We start from the raw sequence: 15,619 nt of genomic DNA, 5'->3' as shown, positions 1-15,619 counted from the left end.
TTTTAGGTCTTACGTTTAAGTCTTTAATCCATCTTGAGTTAATTTTTGTATAAGGTGTAAGGAAGGGGTCCAGTTTCAATTTTCTGCATATGGCTAGCCAGTTTTCCTAAATTAAAACAATAGATATTTCTCACATGAAACTATTCTTTTCCTGAGAAACAATCATATAATTTTCAGTGTCATTTCTTATGAATTATTCAGGTGAAAAAAGTATTGTATACCAAGATATTCATAAAAATGTGCTCATTTCTTTTTAAGAGGAAAAATAAAAAAGCTTTATAATGGAAGGGTAACTAATTTCATAATGACATGCCATCTTAATAAAATATTATACAAATAGGTGTTGCTGGATACATATATTCCTTTTGCCTTCCAGATCCACCCTGCTGTGTCACTGGAGGTTGACCTGCTTGGACCTTTATCAGCAGGTTATTCTTCCCTCTGGTCATGGTAATGAGAAACACTGGCAGGATATCAGAAAGAAGGAGAGTAGGGCATTGGTATTTATTCTCCCAAGTGCCTCTTTGCATGATCACTGAAAGCCATATGGGCTCCTCAGTCCAAAGTGATGATTTCTGTCACCCAGACCTCTACAGAGAACAGTCTCCATATCTTGGTTGAGTGACCATTCTCATCCCTGTCCTCTTTGTCCTTGAGTTGACAGCAGTACCCTCTTACCAGCCCTGGGATCCCTGGGATCCTGTACCAGGATCCCTATACCTTTGGTTTCCTTATACCTAGCCCACATCTTTATAAATTGTCCCTTTATTGAACTGTTCTTGAATTATCTAATTTGAGTGTGCCATTGATTTTCTCCTGGACCCTGCATGGTACACAGGCAGAAAATAAAATATTATATGATCATTATAATATAAAATATAATATATAAGGTTAAAGATCAAATGAAAGACAAAAACCAGTGGAATACCATGTTATGGTGATTAGCTTAAAGGTGAACATATTTTTCTCCTAAATTACATTTACTGTAAGGTTATTTTATTAGTTAAAAAATATAAAATTGTTGCTAGGATATTTTGTCAGGTGGATTCTTTAGCATTGCTTTACTAACTAGATAAGAATGAGTCATTAACATATTGAGTTTATTGAATTTATGTAAATCACCTTAATCAACTGCTTTCTCTTTTTCTGCTCCTAGGCCACGGAGAATTGCTAAAGAAAGTTTTGGAACCAGGCTGACTTGATTTTACTCAGACTTCTTCATTTCAAGCAAAGGAAGCAGATTCTGGCTCTTTCACCAGAGAAGAGGCTTAGTAAGTAGATATCAGGAGCTCACAGGTTTGTTGGGAAAAGAACAAGATTCCAGGACAAAGCTCAAGACCTAGCTTCCAGGAGCACGCTTTGAATGGCCAAACTGGCCTCTCAGGAAAACTTTTCATCATAAATGTCACTGAGCAGCAGATTCTACAGCTTGCCTTACAGAAGCCAAATATTTGACTTTGCTACAAACTCAACTACTGCCTGAGTCTTGCTGCTTATGATTGTCTCACAACCACCACTGGCTGGTAAAGCCAAATGGCTCTGGCACCATTCTTGCTGCAAGGTGGACTTTGAGTGCTTGTCCATCCTCATGTGGCTCCCTTCTGAACCAAAATCTCACTCCAGCTCATATGACTGGTGGGGCCTTTGAAATATTAGCAATATTTTCTACGTGGATAATAGGATGGGTACTTACAGCTGGTAAATAATAAGACAGGTTTCAAAATACCTGAGAGAGGTGAAGAAGTGACCAGGAAGTTAGTAGAATACGGTGGTTTTAAAAAATATAGAAAGGTGAGCTGGTTATATGTCATTTACTTCAAAGGAAAGATTTAAAAATGGTGGACAAATGCCAAAAGCATCCTATCTCTGTAACATGTTGGATAGGAGCCAAGAAGTAATCAACATTTTGAGATGCAGTACAAGAGAGGAAATAGCCTTAAAGAAAGATCAGAGTTCAGTGGAGCTCAAAAACTGAAGGGAGGTGCAGAAAGAAACAAGTTATTTAAATAATTTGTGGGCCATAGGAGTTTGTTTTTGATGGGGCAGAGATTGTTAAAAAAATAATTGAATGATATTAAATAGAAATATATATGCAAAAATGTCCTCTTATCATTTTTTCTATGATTGTCCACTGAAATATTCAAATATTTTTAAGTGTCTGAAGCTGACATTTGAGACAGTGTCATGCATGGGATGATGCCTAAAGTTGCTCTCCAAAGCAAAGAGACAAATGATGGAATTTTCTTTTCATTGTTGTTAAAGAGTATGTCTCAAAATTGTAGCATTCAATAGTTTTGTTTCTTTATAAAAATTATAACGTTTTCATTTTAATGAATTTACTAAAACTTGATTAAAAAAGAACAAAATTCAACACAATATAAATTTTTAAAATAGACTATTTGAACATCGGCAAAAAAGAACTCATAGAAGATTTTAGGGAAAAGCCAATATGACCTTAGAGGAATTTGCACTCTTTGGGCTCTACACATGTGCTGCAGTTATCAGAGTTCCCTGACTCCAAGTGTTTATTCAAATCTGTCAGCTAAATCATAGATCCAAATGCAAAACGTAACACTCAGGAACATTATGTGGATTTGTGACACTCCCTGGAGGACTTTGGGTCCATAAAGCAATGAATGGATTATAAGAAGACATAAATATGGTATTTTCATCTATGACAGGTGCAATCTCACTCCAATGTCATTTATATTATACAAAAGAAAACTGAACCTATTTTCCTCAGTCCCTTAGGGATGAATAAGTGAATAGCTCACCATTAGTTTCCAATTTCTATGAATTCATCTTTGAAAATGTCATGTTTTCGAGTTTTTTCAAATGGCCAATGTTTATTTATTTTTACATGTGTTTACTTATTTTATATTTATTTAACAATGAAACCAAAAGGAAAATGGGAGATGAAATTGTGATAACACAATAATATTTTTTTCTTTATTTGCCATGATCCTAAATCATGCAAAATTTACCCAACTTTGAATTTTAATGAGACCAATTGGGCACCCAGACTAGCTTCCCATAAATCTTGCTCTCAGTCTTTTAACATCTTTTGCACCCTCATCCTTACTTCCTGTTAGTTAGGTGGGTTATATGGCGTTCTGGAAAAAGCATGGGTCTTGAATTTAGAGGATGAGTACACCAGTATTTACTCCACCTAGCTTGTATCTTTATAAACTTGCAGAACTAAAATTTAACCATGAGATTCCTTAAGCTTCTCCAGCTTCAGAATGTTATACTTTGGTCCAGTCAAAATCTATGATTTTTAAAAATTGTTTTAGCCTCAAAATTTTGAAAAAGAATCATGAAGTCATCAGTAAAAAAGCAGGAGTTTAGCCATAATATAAAATGCCATTTTCACACTGTATTAAACTTGGGCCAGTGAAGAAACTGCTGAGTTAGTTTTCTGTCTTGAAGGCTTAGCTGTTTTCTTGTCCAAAATAGAAAGAAGATGGATACTTTAATTACTTAGGGTAACTACCGCTTAGATAGAACTTTTGCTTTATATGTGACCAAGAGATTTATACGAATACGTCTTTCAATATTATGGTATGAATGGCAAAATACTAATTAGGTAGGATTAGAAAACAATTTAATATTCTTATTGCAAAAATCAGAACCAATCAGAATCATGATGTCTTACTATGTGAAACTGTTTGGCTTCCAATAATTATCCAGTGACAGGTGGCAGCCATACTGTGAATCTCTTAAACACTGGTAAAAAAAAAAAAAAAAAAAAAAAAAAAAAAAAAAAATTAAAATGTACTTAAATAATAATTAAACTACTAAAATATAACTATTTATTTAATTTTATCTGCCCTGTTCCCACCCCAGCTCATTTAACTTAAAAACTCTGTTCTGAAGAAAACTACAAGGATTCGTCCACAAGGGAAAAAATAATCCTCAATTAAATTCAATTCAGCAAATAGTTATTGAATCTTTTTTCATGTTATTATGTTATTGAACTTATGTTCTTTAATTTCTCCTATCTTATTGAAAAAGAAAATGATAACACATACAAAAAGAAAATATTTTCATTTTAGGTTGTTGCGAAAGTATTTGTGGTTTTTGCAATTACTTTTGCACCAACCTAATAAATTGGTAAAACAAATTTTACTTTATTTTTTAAAATTGTGTCAATTTTCAAAAATAAATTTCCTGTGATGTTTTTTGATTGGTGATTTTAACCAATGAAATGGTCAGTGTGAAATATTTTTGTTGTTGTCATCACTTCAAAGTAATGAAAACACTTTAGATTGTTCAACTGTATAGAAGGTTTGCCTTCACACAATTTTATAAATTGTCGATTGTGTGTCTCTCTAAGTTTTCTCTAATACATGCAAAATAATGTTGTAAGTAAAATGAATGGCTGACTTTAACCTTATACTTAGGTATCCATGTTTTTTAAAACAATTTCAACTCTTATTTTACATACAAGAGCTATATGTGTAGTTTTGTTACATGGGTATATTGTACCCAGCTAGTGAGTACAGTAACCAGTAGGTGATTTTTCATCCCAGTCTCCCCTCCCTGCCCGCTTCTAGTAATCCCCAGTGTCTATTGTTGCCATATTTACGTCCATATGTACTCAGTGTTTAGCTCCCACTTATAAGTGTGAGCATATGGTATTTGATTTTCTGTTATTTTGTTAATTCACTTATGATTATGGCCTTAATGGCCTCCAGTTCCAACCATATTGCTGTGAAGGACATGATTTCATTCTTTTTATGGATTCATAGTATTACCTGATATATGTGTACCACATTATCTTTATCCAGTCCACCATTGATGGGCATGTAGGCTGTGTCCATGTCTTTGCTATTGTGAAAAGTGTTGGCTATGAACATGTGTCTTTTTGGTATAATGATCTATTTTCCTTTGGTTATAGACCTAGTAATGGGATTGCTGGTTCAAATGGTAGCTCTGTTTTAAGTTATTTGAGAGAACTCCAAACTGCTTTCCACAGTGGCTGAACTAATTTACACTGTCACCAATAGTGTATAAGCATTCCCATTTCTCCACAGCCTTGCCAGCATCTGTTGTGTTTTTGACTTTTTAATAAAAGCTATTCTGACTGGTATGAGATGGTATTTTATTTTGGTTTTTATTCACATTTCTCTGATGATTAGTGATGATAAGCATTTCTTAATATTTGTGGGTCACTTGTATGTCTTCTTTTGAGAAGTATCTGTTCATGTCCATTGTCCATTTTTTAATAGGGTTATTTGTCTTTTGCTTTTTTTTTTTTTAAGTTTCTTATAGATTCTGGGCATTAGACCTTTGTCAGATGTTTAGTTTGTGAATATTTTCTCCCATTCTCTAGATTGTCTGTTTATTGATAGTTTCTTTTGCTGTGCAGAAGCGCCTTAGTTTAATTGGGTCCCACTTGTCAGTTTTTGTTTTTGTTGAAATTACTCTTGTCTTGTAGACTTAGCCAAAATTTACTTGCCAAGGCTGATATATCAAGAAAGGTATTTGCTAGGTTATCTTCTAGGATTCTTATAACTTGAGGTTTTATAAATCTTTAATCCATCTTTAGCTAATTTTTGTATATGGTGAAAGGTAGGAGTCCAGTTTTATTCTTATGTACATGGGTAACCAATGAATCCAGCACCATTTATTGAATGGGGAGTCCTTTCCCCATTGCTTATTTTTGTTGACTTTGCTGAAGATCAGATGGCTGTAGGTGTGGAGCTTTATTTCTGGGTTCTCCATTCTGTTCCATAGGTCTGTGTGTCTGTTTTTGTACCAGTACCATGACATTTTGGTTACTGTAGCCTTATAGCATAGTTTGAAGTCAAGTAATGTGATGCCTCTGGCTTTGTTCTTTTTGCTTAGGATTGCCTTGGGTATTCGGTCTCTTTTTTGGTTTTTGGTTCCATATGGATTTTAGAATAGTTTTTCCTAATTCTTTAAAGAATTATGTTGGTAATTTGATATGAATAGTGTTGAATCTGCAAATTGCTTTGAGTAGTATAGCCATGTTAATGATATTGATTCTTCCAATCCATGAGTATGGAATGATTTTCCATTTAGTTGTGACATCTCTGATTTCTTTCAGCAGTGTTTTGTAGTTCTCCTTGTAGAGATCTTTCACCTCCTTGGCTAGTTATATTCCTAGGTGTTTTATTTTCTTTGTGGCTGTTGTAATTGGATTGTGTTCTTGATTTGTCTTTCGGCCTAGACATTACTGGTGTATAAAAATGCTACTGATTTCTGTATGCTAATTTTGTACTCTGAAATCTTACTAAAATCATTTATCAGTTCTAGTAGCCTTTCAGTGGAGTCTTTAGTGCTTTCAAGGTATAGAATCAGATCACCAGCAAAGAGAGATAGTTTGGCTTCTTAATTTCCTATTTGGATACCTTTTATTTCTTTCCTTTACCTGATTGCTCTGGCAAGTGCTTCCTCCATTTTTTATAAAAACAAATCATTAGTTACTCTGTGAATCTATAAAATATTTTCAAGCTTTTATACTAGTATTTGTACAAATTTCAACTTTAGTACATAAAGAAACCTTTAAGTTACATATTTTTGAATGGTCTCCTTGTTTATCATCATGTAAAATCTTCAATGTCATTCCAATGATATAACAACTTCTAAAACTCCTCCTGAATCTGATAAAATTTGTTAAGAAAAAAACTGTAGTCCAAGACTGATAAATATTTTAATTTATTGGCTATAACTGATTAAAATATTATTATTTTGATGGACTGTGTAACATAGTACACAGCTTATCAATATATCTGAAATTCATTTTTATCTTCTGAAAAATATAACTAAGAATGCTAAATCTTCTTAAGAGAAAGAAATGATCTATATGGTATAAAAAGTTACCACCCATTGAAAATATTGAATTTTTTCTTTTTAATATTATTTCTGATTTTCTTTTATTATTTCATAATTTTTACATTATCCTAAATTTTTGCATTTTACATACACAAAAACCCTTCACAACTCTTACATTAAGTACATATTTCTTTATTTATTTTTATTTCACCTAAGCTCTGGGATACACGGGCAGAATGTGCAGGTTTGTTACATAGGTATACATGTGTCGTGGTGGTTTGCTGCACCCATCAACCTCTCATCTACATTAGGTATTTCTCCTAATGCTATCCCTTCCCCCCACCCCCTGACAGGCCCTGGTGTATGATGTTCCCCTCCCTGTGTCCATGTGTTCTCACTGTTCAACTCCCACTTATGAGTGAGAACATGCAGTGCTTGGTTTTCTGTTCCTGTGTTACTTTGCTGAGAACGATGGTTTCCAGCTCTATCCATGTCCCTGAAAAGGACATGAACTCATCCTTTTTTATGGCTGCATAGTATTCCATGCTGTATATGTGCCACATTTTCTTTATCCAGTCTATCTTTGATGGACATTTGGGTTGGTTCTAAGTCTTTGCTATTGTAAATAGTGCTGCAATAAACATACGTGTGCATGTGTCTTTATAGTAGAATGATTTATAATCCTTTGGGTATATACTCAGTAATGGGATTGCTGGGTCAAATGGTATTTCTAGATCTAGATCCTTGAGGAATCGCCACACCGTCTTCCACAATGGGTGAACTAATTTACGTTCCCACGAACGGTACATCATTAAATACTAAGTTTTGTTTTCTGCTATCCTTACCAGAATCACCTTTCAATAAGAATGGCTAGCACCATGAATTGCTTTCCATTGAAATGTACGTGTGAATGTGAATGTGTACACATTTGTATATAACCGTAGTTTACAGCGCAGGAAGTCTTATTATTTCTCAGAGGAGTAAAATGTAGTTTACAACCTCACAATTTCCCAAAGACACAGATTTCTCAAAGACAGATCCCTTTGGGATAAAGTTCAGTAACTCTAGAGAGTTGATATGACTACTGTTACTGTTTGGAGTGTTCTGTAAGATTCGGGAAAACTGAAAATAAACATGAAATGTAGTGGGGACAGGCAAAAGAAAAACTCACTGAAAGGAAATGGAAATATTACAGCAATATGAATCTGCTAGAAACAGACAGGACTATCCAGATGGGTGTAGAACTTTCAAAGACGTGAATATTATCACAGGACAAGAGACAACTGAGAGGATGGAGAAGAGTTTTTGCAAAACACACATTCATCTCTCTAATAAATCCATGGATTTCTCCCTTTTTTTTTTCATTGATCACATCTGTATATTCCTACTCCATCCCTTCTGTTTGGATGCCTCGCTTCCTACCTAACATGAAAAGTGCATCTTTCTGTCACTACACCTTCTTCACTGCTACTTCTCTCTGCATGTGCAGTGGGTTCAAGGACTAACCCTGGTGATGATGTCCTCAGTGAATAAGGAAGCCTGTCCCTAGAGCGCTGATGCTTTTCACACAGTCTATAAGACCTCACTAATATGCCTGAAGATCCTTTTTAAATAGTGTCATGTTTTCCAAACTGTATTGCAGCTGCCTTGAAATAGAAACAGAATAGTGTCAACAAGCCTTCACTTGTGGTGATAATGTGCAATCGTGGATATGAGATTCAGTTCTTAGCATTTGATCTTTTTTGAGAGGCACTTCTGCAACATCACAGGTTTAAATGTTTCTATTGATTTTCATGTCTAGATTTATTGTGAACATATAACATCCAGTTAGCCTAAAGCAGCCTTTCTGATTTCTTAAACAAAACAACCAGTTAGAAAAACTTAACAACAGCACTCTAAATGCCATGAGTAAGCTGTGAAAAAAAAACGTATTTATAGTAGGCATTTTATACTGAAAATTGTCAACAGTTCAGCTTTCTGAATGTATTATTATAATAATTGACTTTTTCTGGATCATTTAGCTTATGTTAATTTGAAGTATCTGTTATATATATACATATACATAAATATCAGATCATTTTAAGATATAACAGATTTTATATATATATATATATATATATTTCATGTAAGAGGTTAACATAACTACCTGTGCTAGATCAATATATTTCAATTGCCAAATTACATCAAAAATGAGGCACTATTTTCTTTGGTTATTTTCAGTTCTTGAATTTGCTGGGTTTATTGAAGACAAGTATTATGGCATTTCTCTGATATATATATGTATACACACACACACATATATACATTTCCATTATATATAACAGATATATAATATATATAATGAAGAAAATCATTTTGATAGCTCTATTGCCTCCTGCATTGTAATTCCACAACATAATTTTTCCATCTGTTTATGATTAATATTTAATTATATGTTATTTATTTAATTCTACTTCAAGCAGAAAAATTGTGAAATTTAGAGAAACATTAATTTGATAATATTTCCCCCATGAAATTTACACCTATTAGTTTGGTGCAAAAGTAATTGCAATTTTTGCCCTTACTTTCAATGGCAAAAACTGCAATTATTTTTGAACTAACCTAATTTTTTTTGAAAAAGTGTTAGTCATCTTGTCTGAACTTTGTGCTATTACTGTTGCTCTCTTCCCTGTTATCTAAATATATTGACTTCATTCTTTGAAAAATCCCTCTTCTTTGTACTGCCTGTCCTTGAATTCTGCTTAGGTCTGAACAGTTTCTTATTGGTATGAATAGATATTTTAGATCACCAGGCTCTGGGTCTGGCACACAGAGGGTACATCATAATTGGTGGCTATTATTTTATTTTATTTCAAGGTAATCATGATTGGAACATTTAAAAAATTTTAAATGATACTGTATTTATTTGTTGTCACCTCAATACTCAAGATATTTAGCAAAAAAACCTTATATTTATTCTGTTAGCATTAGCTTTCTATCAAATAACGCCCACATAAACTATTTTTAGTAGTTTCCAAATGAATAATTGAGACTTGGAGTAGGTAAATAAGTGTATCTTTAGGAGTAGAAAGAGGTTTTATCACACATGTTGTGCTTTATATTATTTTAAGAAGTTGAAGCATGAATCTATAGAATTTTCTGAATAAGAACATTTATTTAAAATGTAGATGATTTAATGCCTACCTCAAAATGCTGTTTTATGTAGAATGAGAAAAGAAAAACACAAAAATTTCCACTGCATTTTGGGAATTTATTAATTACATAGTATCAACTATATACAAAGAAAATGAATTAAAATTCTGTAAAATACATGAAGATCATATAAGAGATAAAATTAAAGTGATGGAATAGTTTAAAGGGGATTCGAACACATTCATCTATCAAGGAGAGAGGAAGCATTTTAGAGGACATGGCTATTAAATTTGACCCTCTTGAAGTTCAACAAATGTAGCATCTAATAATTTACATTCTATGTTTTGAAAAGCAAAACAAAAAAACATATATATATATATATATGACACCTCTTCCTATATTTAAATTTAAATGGTCAGTTAATAAATTGAGAGAGATGCATTAGGTCATATTTTCGGTAACTATAAAACAGTTGAACTGTAATTATCTTTGTATATAAGCAGATTATGCAAATTAGTAAGAGAATAATTGTCTTTCAATTATAAATGGACAAGTAATATGAAGAGAAAATTCTCAATAACAAAAACAGTAAATATAAATGAGATAATCCATGTAAGAGGTTAACATAACTACCAGTGCCAGATTAATATATTTCTGTTGCTAAATTACGTAAAAAAATTAGGCACCATTTTCTTTGGTTATTTTCAGTTCTTGCATTTGCTGGATTTATTGAAGATGAGTATTATGGCATTGCTCTGTTATTGATAAGGAACAAGTTCAGGAGTTTGTAAATTTGCAGGTTGTAGGGACAGAGAAAACAGGCAAATGGATTATTTATTAAATGAAAAAATGTAAATAATAATGCTGACAAAAATAATAAATGGGCATGGTTATTTATTGTAGGTGGCAGGAAATACTGGTTAAACTCTTGGAAAATGATTTAGTGATATGGAGTAAAAGCCAGCATATTGGTTGTCTTACACTCATTCACTAGTCTCAACAACAACATTTAATTTCAAGTAATAATCCAAGCACAGAAAATGTGCTTTTTGTTATTGTACTATTTATCATTGCAAAATACTCCAAATCTAAAGATGAAAAAGTAAGGATAGGAAATGTGGAAAATGAAATCTGGATTCTGCATGTTCTGTTGTTTGCCTCCCCGGGTCTTCCTTTCCACCTCTCTAACTCTGTCTTGCTGGTTATAGAGTATGCTGAGTATGTACTGTTTGAGAAAGCTCTCTTATCCTCCAGCTTTTACTTCTATTCAGCCAATGCAAAGCATGGACAGGAGATTGGAGAAAAAGGAGATTGAGGTTGGGATACTTCCCCCCAACTGTCTCCCCAGTCATGGCTGTGGCTGGCTGTGTCCCTTCACCAAGTGTCCTCACTCCTCTTAGATAACTCTTCAAGAAGCAGTCACTCGAGGCCCAGGAGCTTTTCATTTATCTTTTCCTTAAAATCCTCTAATTGAGAAGGGATCCTGAGGTTACTAGCCTAAGGTAGGTACTGCAATAGCCCTTGTTTTTCCTAAACCCTGATCACACTGTTGTAAAGAATCTCTTTATCAAGCTCTTCTCCTATTGCCCATTTTAGTCTATTATATATCATAATTTTATTTTATGCCGAGATTCTGATACAGAGGAAGTTTCCTTGAATTAAAAAAAATAAATTTCTGTTATTGATGACATTTTTATCAATGTTGACAATATGTGTTAAAAATGAAATATTTTTTAATCGAATTCATTGTCCCATTACCATTACAGTTCTAACTGGTTTATATAAGAAACATTTGTAGATTGACTACCCATTTCCAGGTACTGTCTTTGAGACTTGAAATACAAGATACAGGTACACAAAGGCATATAGAGTGACGTAATGGAATTTGGAGACCCAGAATGGGGAGGGTGGAAGGGAGTGACTGATAAAAAAAAAAAAAAAAAAAAAAAGTGCATATTGGATACACACTACACTATTTGGGTGAGGAGTGAACTAAAATCTCAGACTTCACCACTATACAATTCATCCATGTAATCAAAAACTACTTTTACCCCCAGAAGCTATTTAAATTAAAAAAAAAAAAAAAAATGGCCGGGCACGGTGGCTCATGCCTATAATCCCAGCACTTTGGAAGGCCGAGGCAGGTGGATCACCTGAGGTGAGGAGTTCGAGACTAGCCTGGCCAACATGGTGAAACCCCATATCTACTAAAAATACAAAAAAAAAAAAAAGCTGGGCATGGTGGTTGTCGCCTGTAATCCCAGCTACTCGGGAGGCTGAGGCAGGAGAATCGCTTGAACCTGGGAGGCAGGGGTTGCAGTGAGCCAAGATCACGCCACTGCACTCCAGCCTGGGTGACAGAGTGAGACTCTGTCTCAAAAAATTAAGAAATATGAGATATCCCAATAAACTGTACTATATAACACATTATCACTGATGATGAATGCAAAATATAAATCTACCCTGTTTATTACATAGCTATAATTAGTAAAAATACTGCCAACATATTTTCTAAACATCATTTGCCAAGGATGAAACATTTATGTTCTTTATGCTTTAATAATCTTATATTTGATATGGCTGAAGTTATTGTGTAGCTTTATAATATATTAGCAAATTTGTTTTCATGCTTTAGAAAAGTTATAAAAGTCTATATGAGCCTTCAGAAAAGAGTATGAAAAACAACCACACTTGAATCACCAACTTTTCAGTAAAGCTGAGAATTTGTCTTATGGCAAATGGAGCTTCAAACCCCTAAAATTTGAATTCAGATTGCAAAAACGTGTCGCATAGCTTAAAGAGATTTATGTTTTGGCTTTTTTTTTTCTGTTGACACACAGAGGAGCTTTATTAAAAAACAAAAACAAACAAACAAAAAAACAGAGCTTGGGTCAGAATTTGCCTCTCCCGGTTATAGGACGTAATATAAGAGATCAGTTTACTATTATGGCTCAGTTTGACTCTTGGGCCGAATCGTCACTATCAAACTCTCAAACACAATAACTGTGTGACTTTTTGCAAAGTAATAAATGTACTTAGCATGTGAGGTGGTTTTGAAGATTAAATGAAATAATAATACCTGCAAAATGATCAAAATAGTACCTGGAATATCACATACATTACTAAATGTTAGCTGTCTTTTTCCTAGCATCACTACATTTGTAGAAGTGGAGATGTTAAATATTTCTAAATCCACTGACACAATATCAAAACCACCAATATCTTGGACAAAAGATTGTGTTAAGGGTGTTGTGTATACGAGGGGCACAGTCTTATAATTGTAATTTTTCTAGTACTTTGGTTTTCCTTGAAGACAAGCAGACCAGGGTTGATTTCACAGCGTTTAGATTTAATAAAATCTTCCTTCCTTTCTTCCTTCCTTCCCTTCTTCCTTCCTTTCTTCCTTCCTTCCCTCCTTCCTTCCTTTCTTCCTGAGTTCTCTTTATCTTTTACCTTTCTTTTTCTTTTGTCTTTCTCCAACCAGCTCTTACTCTTCCTAATTGCTACTAGTCCAGCAAGCTTAGTATATGTGCATTTTACATGTGTGTGTAAATGTGGAGATGTATGGAAAAACAAATAGATGTATTGAAAAGATTAATGAGGCATATCAATACAAACTAGTAATAGGGATGTGTTTTGTTTATGAAGAAAGCTATAGCTATATGCTAAATACATTATAAGTTTATATTATCATAATAATGCATTTCTCTCTAGCTATTAATCTAAGCTACAGAATATCACATGTATATTTAATCTTCCTTCAAAGGGATCTAAGCTTATTTACATGTTCTGTACATAGTATAGTTTTAAGGACATTTTAATATTGGCCACTCATTTTATACTGTCAGAATGTTTTAATGTAATTACAAAGGAATGTAGCTAAAGTCTAAGCTTATTTAATCTACATTCTGTTTGACCTTTCCTGTAGGAACACATGAAAAGAAATCCATACTATTCTACAAAATTCCCAGTGCGAGGGAAAGAGAAAAAATAACAAAAATTTCAGCAAGAATTATTTTGTGTAGGAACAACTTGCAGTCTGAATCATATGGCAGTGAAAGAAAGACTATAACAAAGATAAATAAATGGCTTTCTTGTTGCTCACTTTCTTAATCCCTTTAAAATAAAATAAATAAGGCATTTCAATGAAATAAATTATTTCCAAAGAGCACAGTACCTTCTGTATGATGACTGTATTTACTTTCAAGTAATAATGCTTAGAGATAGTATGTACAAAAGTTGACATAATTATTTTCTTTATTTGACTATAGTGTCTGGATCTTAGTCAAAGGACAAAGTGCAATTGGTTTGTTTTTCAAGTTATTTCTTATCCCAGTTGCATGTCGGAAAGATCATAGTGTTACTGTTTTAATTTTGATTGTTAACATAAAATTGGAATCCAAAGTAAAGGAAAATTGTGAAAATTAACTTGTTACAAGTATAAGAGAACAAAGCATGGGCATTATGATAATGTAATCACTGAGAATCTGTGAAATAAAATGTATTCTTAAAGACACAAAGTTAATGCTTTCCTCTGAAATCCTCATGTAAAAATTGAAAACACAACTTTAATAGAAGACAGACACAGGTAGCATATGAAGAATTACAGCTTGGGAAATTAATAAAAATAGTATCTAAAACAGTATTAGTAAGATATGAAGCTCATTCATTAACAGTCTCTATGATAATATATCACTGAAAATGTTGCATGAAGGACAGTCTTTGATAGGATTATGTACAGTATAATAGCAAGATACTGGAATTAAAATTCACTGAGAAGATACATCTTGTGAACTGAAGGGTAAGAAGATAATAATGGTAACATTAATAATAGTAAATAACAAGAATAAAATGATTCACATAAATAGAATTTCCATCAGCAACCATTATTGTAATTATGGGAATGATAAGCTAGTAATCTGGAGAAAATAACTAATCTTTATTGATTCATTGTTTAATTTCTTTTTATTTTAAGGGCTTTAGAACTGCTGTCAATAACAATAATGTGTACATGGGAAAAAGTTAGACCAAGAAAGAATAGAAAAATAATATATTGCATTGTGCAACCTACATCATTTCTAAAGAATCTTTAAAAATACATTTATATTCTATTGTTAAGGAAAAAGGAAAAATGCATTCAAAACATTTTCCCCCTTTTAAAATGATCATTGTGAGATTTTTTTTTCTTTCTAACACAGTGTATGGGGGTTCCAGGAATGAAGTGGGAAAATGCAGCAATCTCAGCTCTGGCTCTTTAATCACACTGAATTGAGGATTATTCTTCATCAATAACACCTGGGAGAAAAAGACAGGCCATCAGCGGGCTGACCCTACAGCAGCCCTAGGGGCAGTTCTACCGCCACCAGCAAAGTCACAGAGCAGTTATCCAAGGTCCAGATAATAACAGGAACAGCAAACTTGCTTCCTGATGGTAGAAAATAAATTCCATGTTTAGCTCATGATTTCTGGCCACCAAGACACTTCTAGAAAATGAAGGTTAATTTTCTTTTAACATAAATGAAAAATGAGAATGTGAAATGATGAGTCACAGAAGCACTCCATCGATGGCATTGGTAAGAGGACAAATTGCTATGAGGTGGTTTTCAATTTTCCTACAACTGACACAAAATTCTGGTACAAAATTCAGATCATATGTTTTATGATCTAAAAACATAAGGTATAGTAA

This window comes from Pongo pygmaeus, chromosome 6 (assembly GCF_028885625.2).
Source record: "Pongo pygmaeus isolate AG05252 chromosome 6, NHGRI_mPonPyg2-v2.0_pri, whole genome shotgun sequence".
Classification (NCBI taxonomy): domain Eukaryota; kingdom Metazoa; phylum Chordata; class Mammalia; order Primates; family Hominidae; genus Pongo; species Pongo pygmaeus.
Note: the sequence above shows the minus strand (reverse complement) of the source record.